We start from the raw sequence: 14,617 nt of genomic DNA on the forward strand, positions 1-14,617 counted from the left end.
GACACATCAGAGAGGGAGGGGGGTCCTGACGGGATGGGAGAGGACACAACAGAGAGGGAGGGGGGTCCTGACGGGATGGGGGAGGACACAACAGAGAGGGAGGGGGGTCCTGACGGGATGGGAGAGGACACAACAGAGAGGGGGGGGGTCCTGACGGGATGGGGGAGGACACAACAGAGAGGGAGGGGGGTCCTGACGGGATGGGGGAGGACACAACAGAGAGGGAGGGGGTCCTGACGGGATGGGGGAGGACACAACAGAGAGGGAGGGGGGTCCTGACGGGATGGGAGAGGACACAACAGAGAAGGGGGGGTCCTGACGGGATGGGAGAGGACACAACAGAGAGGGAGGGGGGTCCTGACGGGATGAGGGAGGACACAACAGAGAGGGAGGGGGGTCCTGACGGGATGGGAGAGGACACAACAGAGAGGGAGGGGGTCCTGACGGGATGGGAGAGGACACATCAGAGAGGGGGGGGTCCTGACGGGATGGGAGAGGACACAACAGAGAGGGAGGGGGGTCCTGACGGGATGGGAGAGGACACAACAGAGAGGGAGGGGGGTCCTGACGGGATGGGAGAGGACACAACAGAGAGGGAGGGGGTCCTGACGGGATGGGGGAGGACACAACAGAGAGGGAGGGGGGTCCTGACGGGATGGGAGAGGACACAACAGAGAGGGAGGGGGGTCCTGACGGGATGGGAGAGGACACAACAGAGAGGGAGGGGGGTCCTGACGGGATGGGAGAGGACACAACAGAGAGGGAGGGGGGTCCTGACGGGATGGGAGAGGACACAACAGAGAGGGAGGGGGTCCTGACGGGATGGGAGAGGACACAACAGAGAGTGGGGGGTCCTGACGGGATGGGAGAGGACACAACAGAGAGGGGGGGGTCCTGACGGGATGGGGGAGGACACAACAGAGAGGGAGGGGGTCCTGACGGGATGGGAGCGGACACAACAGAGAGGGGGGGTCCTGACGGGATGGGGGAGGACACAACAGAGAGGGAGGGGGGTCCTGACGGGATGGGGGAGGACACAACAGAGAGGGAGGGGGGTCCTGACGGGATGGGAGAGGACACAACAGAGAGGGGGGTCCTGATGGGATGGGAGAGGACACAACAGAGAGTGGGGGGTCCTGACGGGATGGGAGAGGACACAACAGAGAGGGGGGTCCTGACGGGATGGGAGAGGACACAACAGAGAGGGGGGGTCCTGACGGGATGGGAGAGGACACAACAGAGAGGGAGGGAGGTCCTGATGGGATGGGAGAGGACACAACAGAGAGGGAGGGGGGTCCTGATGGGATGGGAGAGGACACAACAGAGAGGGGGGTCCTGACGGGATGGGAGAGGACACAACAGAGAGGGAGGGGGGTCCTGACGGGATGGGAGAGGACACAACAGAGAGGGGGGTCCTGACGGGATGGGAGAGGACACATCAGAGAGGGGGGGGTCCTGACGGGATGGGAGAGGACACAACAGAGAGGGGGGTGGGGTCCTGACGGGATGGGGGAGGACACAGGCAGGGCACCAGGCAGGGCACGTAAGAGACTCTCCCTGCCTCCAGTGCCCTACGTCCTGGCACTATCTGAAGGGTGTGAGGGCAGGGCTGCAGCTGACGCCCTGCATGTGGGTCCCTCTGCGATGCCCCGGGAAGGTAATGACACTGTCAGCCAGGAAGGACAGCACCCATTGCTGCCCAAGCAATGGCTTGGGCAGCACCAGACTTCTGTGCAAAAGTAACTGGTAGTGCCCGTTCCCACTGCCGTGCAGGGAACCCTTAGGGACAAGCTCACTCCCCAGTGGACCGCTCGGGGTAACCTCTGGACTGATAGCCAGTCGGGGCCCACTGTTCTCCTATTTCTGTGACTCTTCAGGCTGCTGCCCTGCGCTGGCCCTGGCAGCAGCCGTCCCCAGGACACCATCGCATGCCCCCCTCCCAGGGAACGGCACCCGACTGGTTCAGGCGCTGTATGCCATGCCATGGCCAACGTGGACCAATCAGGTCCAGGAAACCTGTCATAGTATTTGACTCCCTTGCCCCCAGCAATTCAGAGCAACCACAGGGCAGAAGATTAGGACTTTAAATAAAAACCTGTGAAAGAGTAATGGCTTCCTCTGTACAGGGCGCTGCTGACCACTTCTACCGTGTGTGCATGGAATACAAGAAAACTGCTGACACGCCCTTCTCATCCACACATTTTCTTCCTCTGCTATGATAGCACAAACCTTACCACTAAGACGCTTTTGCTCCTGTCCTTGGGGACATCCCAGGCTGCAAGAGCCTCTCATCCCCATGATGCACTGCAGATGGAGGAGGCAGAAGCAGCAAGAGTGAGCGTTGGAACCATATTAGTCCAAAAATTAATACAGAAAATCTTGGGAATGAACACCTCAGGCTGAGGCAGGAAAGAGGAGTACTCTACAAGCCTCTTCTGTCCTGCTGCTAGTGACAGGACTGACTGCTTCTGCCTGCCCTGGAGGGGATGTGGGAAGGACCTTTAGTTCTAAAAGCATTTGGTGTGGTGAATCTTCCTCATGGACAATGTTCCAATCAGCAAGAACAGTTACCAACCAGAGCAGCAAATTCCTGCTCAGAAAAGCTTTTCTACAGACAGCGTCCAGTTCAGGCAGCGTACAAAACGCAGAATCCTTCAGCCATTAAGGACCAGAGGTTTCCGGTTATTCAGAGTTTTAAATTTGGAGACCCGGAACAAGTCAAGAAGATGCAGAATTCAAACTCACACAAGTCATGGGAAAACGTATCTCGTCCCTTCCCCCCCCCCCCCCCCCCACACACAAATACTGACTGCAGCTTAATAAAGAGGAGAAGGCAATGAGAGGGGGCCTTGACAGCCACACATGCCCTGTATATACACACGGAGCGTCACGTGAGCCAGCATCCGTACCGCTCCTACTGCTGCCAGAGCATCCCTGCTCCAGAGAGAGAGACAGCGAAGAATCAGGATTTCCACTCTCAAAGGTGGATTATGTATTTACTGACTTATTTAACAAATGTATAACCCACCTCCCCAAGGCAGTCTACAGAAACCCAGGCATACCAAAAGACGAATAACTGCGCAATTAGAACCCACTCCAAGCTGATTTTAATCAATCTTTCCTCGGCCTGACAAGCCAATAATATGTCATATCTGTAGGAATAGCCAGCTTTGGATTTTCTTTTGCAAATTATTAGGTGAGGATTAATTGAGGGTGGTCTTTGCCTCACAAGCTGCACAAGACAAGTAAGAAATGGGATGGTTGGGTGAGGGGCAAGAAAGGTGGAATTAGAGATAGGACCTGTTTATCTGCTCACAAGAAAGGCTTCTCGGCAGCCTGCATTCTGCCCTATACCAACTTCCTGGTACCAGGTCACAGAATCCACTCTCTCCTCACAGTCTAGCGCTTACGGGATAAAGCTGCAAAAGAAAATTATGTTGACAAGCAAACACAGAACAAGAGAGACTAATAAACATGTGGATAAAGGGGAACCGGTAGATGCAGTGTATTTGGATTTTCAGAAGGTGTTTGACAAAGTTCCTCATGAGAGGCTTCTAGGAAAACTAAAACATCATGGGATAGGAGGCGATGTCCTTTCGTGGATTACAAACTGGTTAAAAGACAGGAAACAGAGAGTAGGATTAAATGGGCAATTTTCTCAGTGGAAAAGGGTAAACAGTGGAGTGCCTCAGGGATCTGTACTTGGACCAGTGCTTTTCAATATATTTATAAATGATCTGGAAAGGAATACGATGAGTGAGGTTATCAAATTTGCAGATGATACAAAATTATTCAGAGTAGTTAAATCACAAGCAGATTGTATTAAATTGCAGGAAGACCTTGTGAGACTGGAAGATTGGGCATCCAAATGGCAGATGAAATGTAATGTGAACAAGTGCAAGGTGTTGCATATAGGGAAAAATAACCCTTGCTGTAGTTATACGATGTTAGGTTCCATATTAGGAGCTACCATCCAGGAAAAAGATCTAGGCATCATAGTGGATAATACTTTAAAATTGTCAGCTCAGTGTGCTGCAGCAGTCAAAAAAGCAAACAGAATGTTAGGAATTATTAGGAAGGGAATGGTTAATAGAACAGAAAATGTCATAATGCCTCTGTATCGCTCCATGGTGAGACCGCACCTTGAATACTGTGTACAATTCTGGTCGCCGCATTTCAAAAAAGATATAGTTGCAATGGAGAAGGTACAGAGAAGGGCAACCAAAATGATAAGGGGAATGGAACAGCTTCCCTATGAGGAAAGACTGAAGAGGTTAGGGCTGTTCAGCTTGGAGAAGAGGTGGCTGAGGGGGATATGATAGAGGTGTTTAAGATCATGAGAGGTCTTCAATGAGTAGATGTGAATCAGTTATTTACACTTTCGAATAATAGAAGGACTAGGGGGCACTCCATGAAGTTAGCAAGTAGCACATTTAAGACTAATCGGAGAAAATTCTTTTTCACTCAACGCACAATAAAGCTCTGGAATTTGTTGCCAGAGGATGTGGTTAGTGCAGTTAGTGTAGCTGGGTTCAAAAAAGGTTTGGATAAGTTCTTGGAGGAGAAGTCCATTAACTGCTATTAATCAAGTTTACTTAGGGAATAGCCACTGCTATTAATTGCACCAGTGGCATGGGATCTTCTTAGTGTTTGGGTACTTGCCAGGTTCTTGTGGCCTGGTTTGGCCTCTGTTGGAAACAGGATGCTGGGCTCGATGGACCCTTGGTCTGACCCAGCATGGCAATTTCTTATGTTCTTATGGTCTTGCTTGTAACTGCACTATTCTTTACATAAGGTATAGGGGTAGCCTGCACGGAGCAGCAGTTACCACCCTTGGTGGACCCTTGGTCTGACCCAGCATGGCAATTTCTTATGTTCTTATGTTCTTAAAAGGTCAGAGAAATGTCTTGTACCCATGGATGTTACAGTAAATGAAAGAAAAAAATGCTGTGTCCACCATCCTCACCCGCCCAATTCATCTATTCCAGTAAAGAAGCGAGGGATCGTACACAGGGAAGCAGAACCTACAAGGTTTCTGAAACTTAAGAACTTTGTTAAAAAAAAAAAATATGGAACAAAACTTAAAAGCTAAAATTCTTTCTAGCTTCCCACTGCACTGTTTTTTTCTGGACTGTGTGATTCTGCTGACAGTGAATGCCATGGGTAAGTTAAAAAGTCACAGACACTGGGCATTCACTGTCAGATCAGAGCTTTTGGTTAATTGGAAGGCAAAGCAATGCTGACTTGATGGCTGGATGCAAACTGACTGAGTGTCAGATCCCTAGAAACGCCCTCACCCTGTTCCCTGACAAAAACAAAACCTACTATCAGGAGATTCAAGATGGCAGACAGGCAGCTCTGGCTCGCTGGCAACCTCTTCTTTCCATGGCTCCTTTGTCACTGGGTTTCTCAGGGCAGGGTCTGACTTGTTAAGTGAGCGAGGGTTTTCAGGGCTGGGTGGGGATCAAGTCTCTTAAGCTTCGGGTAGGTACACAATAACGACTCTGCTACATCAGGGGCAGGGCTTCTGTTTCCAGGGGTTCATAAACCGTACACGTCTAGGGGCTGTTCATTAGGGTTTGTCGAGGGTGCTGGGAACTGGTGTTTCTCACCGCTTTTAGGATGCAGGGTACCTGGGCAGGGCACCTTTTCCTGTCAATTCAAACACTGGACTCGCAGCATCTTCTGCAATCTTATTTACTGTAAAGCGCGCCTCCGCTGCTCCGTCCCAAAAAGACCGAGACCACAGACACCCCGAGGCTGTGAATCCTGCCCTCAGCCCCCCAACCACAGCCCAGCAAGAGAGTATCGGGGGAGGGGGCAGTGGTTTCCTGGGTTCATCCATTCGGATTTCGTTTTATTTTCACAGTGAGGAAGGGCTTTTATCGGTGAAAACCTAAAAGCAGAAGCCCTACTTATAAATAATAACAATAGAAAGATTTAAACCAATCAACTTGTCCGTGGGGTTGGTACAATCTCAGTGTCTTACCTTGGAAATCTGGAATTTGGATTCTCTACTTTTCTGACAACAGGGAAAACAATGTTTTGGTCTTTTTTTTTTTAGATGTCCATTTCTTAAGATAATATTTCTCCTGTTAAATTACAAAAACAAGCAATTAGCAAAAGGAATGTCACCTTAATCGTGCTCCCCATTCCCCCGTCTTGCCCCATTCCCCCGTCTTGCCCCGCTGGAGGGGCAGCGAAGAAGGGGTGGGGGTTGGTGGGGAGAGGGAGAGGGAGAGAGCGCGCGAGTGCTTGTCTGTCTGAACGTGCCTCCGTCTGGGACCGTCTGCACCTGTGTCTGTCTGTCTGTCCAGGTGTGTCTGTGCATGGCTTTCACTCTCTTACAGGTGACTTGTACCACAGCCGGAAATAGCTAAAAGTATTTAATGGAACTTGCAGGAGAGCCAAAATGAAGCTCTGCGGCAGAAACAGACAGCGGTGGCATCCATAGGTATCAGGGTCATCAACCTTTTGCAGTACAGAATAGCAATTTCCATGTTCTAAGCTCGAGTTGTGACAACATTAATCCTACTGTGCCCGCCATCCAAGAGGTTTCGAAAGTGATGGCTATGAGGAAGCTGAGATTGGGGAAGGGTGAGGGGTGGTGAGGGAGGGGGATACCCTAGCGGGAGCATTGGATCCGTGTACATTGGACTGTTTATGGCTTGATTGTACTTTTCTGTTTCTGTTATAACCATGGGCTTGGCCCAGCTCTTGTACAATGGTTATCCCTGAAACAAAATGAAGCTTCTACGTAACTTAGCTCCCTCACTGCAAAGTCAGCATTTGCATGTGATTAAACTTTTGTATGGTGCTCTTAACAAATCAATCCATTTACAATCCAGCAAGGGGAGGACTGTCAAAGCTTCTTTTCTTCTGCCCTTCTTCCCCTGCCTGTGAACGCCGTGACCATCCCCAGGAGTGAGAGAGTGGTGCTCTCAACAGGACTGCAGCCAACCTGCCTTAATCTGCCCCTCTAGACACTTCTTCAAAAGGCCCAGTTGTGTCGGCTCATGGGGCATGTTTTGTGAAATCATTCTCCAGTCGGAAGCCAGCAGTGCCACACCATAGGGCACCTCCAAAATTCACTCCTGGTTTTGCTCTGTCTGGCCACTGAAGCATTTACTGCATCAGTAAGTGACTCAAGCTTTCATCCCCGTATCACACAAAGAGCCCCCGAAACCCCAGCTAAAGCATGACCCCCCCCCCCCCCCAGCACAGAGTCAGTCACCTCTTGGGAATTTCAATAAACACATTCTACCTTACTGCATTACATCGTGCATCACCTCCAACCAAGAGCACCACCAGTCATGGAACATCTCACACACATACCCAGAGAAAGGGTAGCCACAAACCATACATCCATATATTCTCCTTATATATCCTCCCTGAGTCTGAGTCTCCCTATATATTCTCCCTATATAACATATATCCATATATCCTCCCTGAGTCTGAGTCTCCCTATATAACATATATCCATATATCCTCCCTGAGTCTGGCCACTAGGTGCTGCTATTGCATGTTGGCTGAGACACCCTCCCCTCAGGTGCTCTGCCTCTGAGGCATCCCCAGCCCCGGCTAGCCTAAGGAGCGGGGTCCTGGCCAAGGAATCAATCCCAGGTCTTCTGTGTTATTTTTTAGAGCATTTATACTGCCCTTCTGTAATTCACGCCAATCACTGGAGGTAGCCTGGAGAATCGGGCTGCTTCACGCAGTCTGTGTGTGTATAGCTTATCAGTGGTGACATCACAGACAGCAGGAACCAATCACAATCAATGAGTGGTGACCCTTCCCAACATGGCTACCTCCAGTGATTGGCGTGAATTACAGAAGGGCAGTATAAATGCTCTAAAAAATAACACAGAAGACCTGGGATTGATTCCTTGGCCAGGACCCCACTCCCTAGGCTAGCCGGGGCTGGGGATGCCTCAGAGGCAGAGCACCTGAGGGGAGGGTGTCTCAGCCAACATGCAATAGCAGCACCTAGTGGCCAGACTCAGGGTTCACATTAGCTGAGTTCCAGGGGAAAGTCTGTGCCCCCAGGCCAAGGACCTGAACTGCAATGTCTGGGCTGAGTTGGGTGGGGGATATAAGAATAAGGGGAGAAAAACATAAAACTGTTAAAGGATATATAGTGAGGAAACTGCTGGCTGTGAGCACTCTGGAAATTCTTTCTTCAATATATAAACTCCAACTCTTTGCATTCTGAGACTCCCAGAATGAAGCAGAGACCTTTACAAAATCAGATATGGCCTGGTAATAGGTTGATCAAGCTCCTTCATACTGCCTCCTTGATGCATCACGTCTAGTGGGAATTGTTAAGGGTCAGATCTCACACCTCTCAATCCTTCATCTTCTCCACCTTTAATGGGGATTATTAGGGGGTCACATCTCATGCCTCTCAATCCTTCATCTTCTCCAACTCTAATGGGGAATTGTTAGGGGTCACATCTCATGCCTCTCAATCCTTCATCTTCTCCACCTCTAATGGGAATTGTTAGAGGTCACATCTCATGCCTCTCAATCCTTCATCTTCTCCACCTCTAATGGGAATTGTTAGACATCACATCTCATGCCTCTCAATCCTTCATCTTCTCCACCTCTAATGGGAATTGTTAGAGGTCACATCTCATGCCTCTCAATCCTTCATCTTCTCCACCTCTAAGGGGAATTGTTAGGGGTCACATCTCATGCCTCTCAATCCTTCATCTTCTCCACCTCTAATGGGAATTGTTAGGGGTCACATTTCATGCCTCTCAATCCTTCATCTTCTCCACCTCTAAGGGGAATTGTTAGGGGTCACATCTCATGCCTCTCAATCCTTCATCTTCTCCACCTCTAATGGGAATTGTTAGAGGTCACATCTCATGCCTCTCAATCCTTCATCTTCTCCACCTCTAATGGGAATTGTTAGACGTCACATCTCATGCCTCTCAATCCTTCATCTTCTCCACCTCTAATGGGAATTGTTAGACATCACATTTCATGCCTCTCAATCCTTCATCTTCTCCACCTCTAATGGGAATTGTTAGACATCACATTTCATGCCTCTCAATCCTTCATCTTCTCCACCTCTATTGGGAATTGTTAGAGGTCACATCTCATGCCTCTCAATCCTTCATCTTCTCTACCTCTAATGGGAATTGTTAGAGGTCACATCTCATGCCTCTCAAGCCTTCACCTTCTCCACCTCTAATGGGAATTGTTAGAGGTCACATCTCATGTCTCTCAATCCTTCATCTTCTCCATCTTTAATGGATAATGTTAGAGGTCACTTCTCATACCTCTCAGTCCTTCATCTTCTCCACCTCTAATGGGGATTGTTAGAGGTGACATCTCATGCCTCTCAATCCATCTTCTCCAACACTAAAAGAGATTTTAAGGGGAAACATTTCACACTTCTCAATCCTTCATCTTCTCCACCTCTAATGGGGCTGCTGGGGTCTAATCTTAAACCTGTTAATCGTTCGTTTTGTCCATATTCAGGGGTTATTGCTGCAGGTCACACCTCTCAGTCCTTTGCCTTCTCTATATCTAGAGGACAATATTGAGGTCAACTTTCAAGCTTCTCAATATTTTGCCTTCACCAGCTCAGCTCTATTATATTTATGCTTCACTGAAATCTCTAAGAGATTATATTAATATATCACAACATAACCTTAAGAAATAATATCTGCTACAGGAGGAACATGACAACTGAAAGCACATAAATCAGAGCCTCCATTTTTAATGATATCCTGCAAAAGGCAGGAAATGTCAGAAATCTCTTTCTATGGAGAAGATGGAGTCTAGTGATTCGGGATTGATTCGGGAGAAGACCCAGTGCATGTGCTGAAGACTGCCCTCGACCACTGACTGTGGGCAAGATCTCTTTATCTCCCATGCCTAGCTGAAAACAAGGTATTCGTTTTAATTCAGTCAACAGATCAAATCATTTAATGAATTACCAATGTATGCAGCAGATTCATGTTATCTGTGTGAACATATATTTCTCACTCAAAACAGCTGACTCGGTCCTCTGTGTCAGAAGAAGGCACCAGTATGGTTCAAACGTTCAACCGATGGAAGAGGGAGGGCCAGAGCACCAGCAAAAGAGCTAACCAGCAAGTCAGAAGCAAGCAGGGCCAGGCACCATAAGAGGTCAAGAAGGGAGTATAGTGGCTATTCCCACTCGGTCAACCTGATGGGCCACAGGTTTACTGGAAATCAAATAGTAGTTACCACTAACTGAAAGGCTATGCAGGCCAACCAGAAGGCTACCAAGCACTGTAGGTGAATTCTCTCCTCCAGTGGCAAAGCTGTGCTACTTGTCATGATTCCAGCCTCAATTCCAGCTCCAGCTCCATTTCTAGTTCTGGCTTCAATCTCTGCTCTAAGTTCCAGTTCCAGATTTAGCTTTAGGTTCTGGTTCTCACTTCAGTTCCACGTTCCAGGTCTGGCCCCAGTTTTTGTTCCAAATTCCAGCTCCCGCCACAGTTCCCACCATAATTCCTTCTCCAGACCTACCTCTAGCTTCAGCCCCAAAAAAACAGTATCAGCTACGGCTATAGCACGTGAAGCCTCTTCTGGCTTTGAAAATCCAGTTCCTACTTGTGAGTTCCAATATGGCTAGGAAACTCTACTTATCCAATGATAAGGCCGCTTCCAGCAAATACCCCGAGACATGCAGCTGACGTGGGAGAAAGCAAAATCACAAACATTTGATGTTTTACGAGTCATTAACAGCTTCGTGAGCAAGAATAGGAGACAAAGTTTATGTTCAGGTTGGCCTTCATCTTCAAGTGTGAATGTTTAAAATTAAAATTCATGACACAGAGCCACATGTCCACCATTAGGAAATGCATTAAAGCATGGCCCACTTAAAAAAAAAATGCTCTCAAGAGGTGTATAGTGCTATTCTGTAGTGCTACAAACCCTACGGATATAAAAATGAATATGAAACTCTGTGCTGGGTAGGTAGCACATGCCAGAAACTGTGTATTCCCGTCCTCCAGTCGGAAGCCCTTACAGAGGCAACCATGTTCTGGAACTGTTCCCCGATAGCCTCCTCACCATGTCCCCTCACCACGAAGGGCAAGTGACAACCAATAGCAATGTACCCACAACACAGAGCCAAAACCACTTCTTAAAATAGACTTGCCTTTAAATGTTACATCATTTCATGTTATTCCAATTCTCTGCAGTCCCTGAGATCTTTTACTGGATCAAGGTAAGAATTCTTCAAACGTACAGCTGGAAAAGCTTCTGAGATCACATTGGTCATTTGAAGACGGGTCCTCTATGGTCAGGATTGCTCATGTGCGGTCCAACATCTCAAGCTTATTCTGATGAAGGTCCAGTACAAGGTCAACCTCCTGCAGCGAACCCCCACCTCTTCTGTAGGACCAATATAGGTAATGGTCCTCTATTCTGCTATGAACATCATCTCTTGCCCTCAGCTATCTGAAGCCAGCAGCCAGTTCCCAAAGACACAGGGTCAATCTGCTTATCACCTAATGGTCCCCCTTATTCCTCTGCTTCTATAGGCTCCCAACTGGAGTGTGGAAACATTTCCAAAAGAGACAGCTCTCAAGTCAGCAATGTTAAAATACTGTTTGCAGGTCAGGTTTAATGCTAATAATTCTAGGCTTCCACTTTGCAACCATGGCTACTAATCAGTTACAGTAGGCTAGTGGCACGGGTGAGCATCATGAAGCCCAAATAAAAACTTCTAAATCTGCACTAGAATCCAGGCAGACAAGAGCATAATTCAATCCAATCAAAAAACCGCAGCTGTTCTAGGGAGGAAATGGCAAGAGGAAAGCTTCTAAGGGCCGCAGCAGAGTAACCTGGGGTCAGAGAGCAGCAGTGTGCGAGAAGAGCAAGCGTCACTGAATCTCCACAACACAAATCAGATAAAAGCAAATATAACTCGGCTTTTCAACAGATCTGATTGTCTGCACCTTACCTCATGCCACTGTAGACCAGCTTCCAAAGCCTCAATGCGATTGGTTACTGGAACCACTTTTGTGATGTCACAGCTGTGTTGTAATGCAATGGATAAAATCAATACCGTGAGCTCACAAACCAGTGAAGTCCCATCAAATAAAAACAATCAAAATCCTTCTTACTAAAGCACAAAGGCGTTCTGCAGAAGAGTCATCGTTTGTCCCTCTCCATTGTGGCTTATAACACACCTGAGGCGCGTCACTCGGCAAGCAGTTCTCTTAATACTGAACTGTAAGACAGGTAAAAAACCATCGCTTTCCCAGCCTACGATAACCACTCCCATCCAGATCATAAAAACAGAAGTGAACCTCTCCTGGTTTTTCAAAATTCCGTTTCTGCAAGACTCGGAGGACCTCTCAATACAAAACAAGAGCTGAAAGGCCAGGCCTGCTCCACCAGCCAGATACACTGCAGCCAGGTCCCTTCTCAGACAGATACAAAAGAAAAAATGAAATGAAAGCCAAGCAACTAAAATAAAAACATACATAAGAACATAAGAACATGCCATACTGGGTCAGACCAAGGGTCCATCAAGCCCAGCGTCCTGTTTCCAACAGTGGCCAATCCAGGCCATAAGAACCTGGCAAGTACCCAAACTTTGACTGAAACACTCCTGCCTGAGGAGAATACGCCTCAGAGTTCAATATAGGACTACCCAATAAAGCTTCATCTGCCTCCACGGCAGACCCAGACCCTCGGAGCTGACTGCTCAGATGTTCTGTTATCAATGAGGGGTTTTTTTCCTAAGAGGGACACTGTGAGAGACGCAGCCATAGTGGACACAGCATTGAGCTCCAAAGGCCCTGTTCATGCACAAGAGCTCAGAGGCACTGCAATGGCACTGGGATGATGATGTGACGGCTCAGTGGCGCTCCAGACTCAGGTTTTTCTGCTCCCCAGGACAGCCAGAGCTGGTACTGCTGAGTTGTAGCACTCATAGCCCTGGGGGGTGGGATGTGGAGAGGGAATCATAGTTATCGTGCATGGGCAACTTCCAGTGGTCCTATTTAGGGCACATGACTGCAGTGGTTCAGAAGAAGCTCCTGGGTGAACAGTGGTCTGCAGTAAGCTGAGAGGGGATATAACAGAGGGGGGAAAATCCCTGAGCAGGTCCAAATGTAGGTTCATAGCACTGCATCCCAGCCCTGGTTCTAACTGAGCTGGAAGAAATTGTCACAGCCCCTGGGGGAAGAGAGGAAGTAATTGTCTAAGGTACCTACCTAACAGGCCGATTCAGTAAAGTCCGCGGGAGACTATTTAAATGAGGCCCGGCGGTAGAAATGGGCAAAAGGAGGCACTAGGGACACTAGCGCGTCCCTAGCGCTTCCTTTTGTCCCGGAGCGGCGGCTGTCAGCAGGTTTGACAGCCGACGCTCAATTTTGCTGGCGTCGGTTCTCGAGCCCGCTGACAGCCACGGGCTCGGAAACCGGACGCCGGCAAAATTGAGCGTCCGGTTTCCGACCCGACAGCCGCCGGCCGACTTCCAATTTTTTTTGTCTTTTTTTTTTTACTCTTCTGACTTAATATCGCCATGATATTAAGTCAGAGGGTGCACAGAAAAGCAATTTTTACTGCTTTTCTGTGCACTTTCCTGGTGCTGGAAGAAATTAGCGCCTACCTTTGGGTAGGCGCTAATTTCTTAAAGTAAAATGTGCGGCTTGGCTGCACATTTTACTTTCTGAATCGCGCGCGAATACCTAATAGGGCCATCAATATGCATTTGCATGTTGAGGGCGCTATTAGGTTCGGCGGGTTGGACGTGTGTTTTCCGCCCCTTACTGAATAAGGGGTAAGGGAAAACGCGCGTCCAATAGCAGGTTAACAGTGCGCTCCGTTGGAGTGCACTGTACTGTATCGGCCCGTAAGTGCATGCAATTCTCAAGCTGTAAATGCACCAATTTCTGACCCTGCTATCAATCACATTTGAGCAAGGCAGCCAGCTGTCCTGTGTCTGAAGGGTTAATATCTCATTCTGGATGAGGCAATCCTTCCCCTCCATTTGTGCTTTGCATAGAGTATCTGTTTGTTTTCCCTGCTGTTTTAATTGTTAATGTTTGTTATGTTTTAGCTATATGATTTATGTTTCACTATTCACCGCTTAGCCTGATTGATTTGTTATAAGCGGATTATAAACACTATTTAAACAAAAAAAAGTCTGATCCATCTAGCCCTTCTGTGCCCCCCAGAATAACCTTGCAAGCTTGGCCACCCTCACTTTAGCAGTGAAGAGGAGCATACTTGCATGTTAACCTCCCTAATTATAACAGAAATGTAAAAAGACATATTTCAGCAGAGCGTGGCTGTTAATGATGACAGAATCCTGCAGCCTTCGTTCAGGAAAACAGCTGAAACCAGCGTCCCACCATGGCTGCAGGTAGGATCAACAAATCCAAGTCATCCAGGGATGTGCTGAGCCCCCCAGTTTCACTAATAAAATCTTCACGGGTCTATAGAAACACTGGAGCAACCACAGGAACTGGCTAAGCCTGTCCCTGAGGGCCTACAGGCAACTGGTGACTTCTCATTAATTTTCAGCATGGGTCAAGGTGTGGGTGCTTGCCGCCACGGCCTGTCTGGCTAATCTTCGGTTTCTAATACCAGAAAAGATTTTGTAAAGAGCAGATGT

General features: G+C 48.3%; 1 protein-coding gene across 1 annotated transcript in view; it reads right to left on the bottom strand.

Annotated features, from left to right (window-relative positions):
• The window catches only part of DYRK4 (dual specificity tyrosine phosphorylation regulated kinase 4), a 246,022-nt gene extending 239,944 nt beyond the window's left edge, over nucleotides 1-6,078 (bottom strand). The window contains exon 1 of the mRNA XM_029597284.1: nucleotides 5,990-6,078. The gene's annotated coding sequence lies outside the window, so the exon portion shown is untranslated. The remainder of the gene's footprint in view (nucleotides 1-5,989) is intronic.
• Between the last annotated feature and the right edge of the window lie 8,539 nt (nucleotides 6,079-14,617).

Source organism: Rhinatrema bivittatum, chromosome 4 (genome assembly GCF_901001135.1).
Source record: "Rhinatrema bivittatum chromosome 4, aRhiBiv1.1, whole genome shotgun sequence".
In the NCBI taxonomy this organism is placed as follows: Eukaryota; Metazoa; Chordata; class Amphibia; order Gymnophiona; family Rhinatrematidae; genus Rhinatrema; species Rhinatrema bivittatum.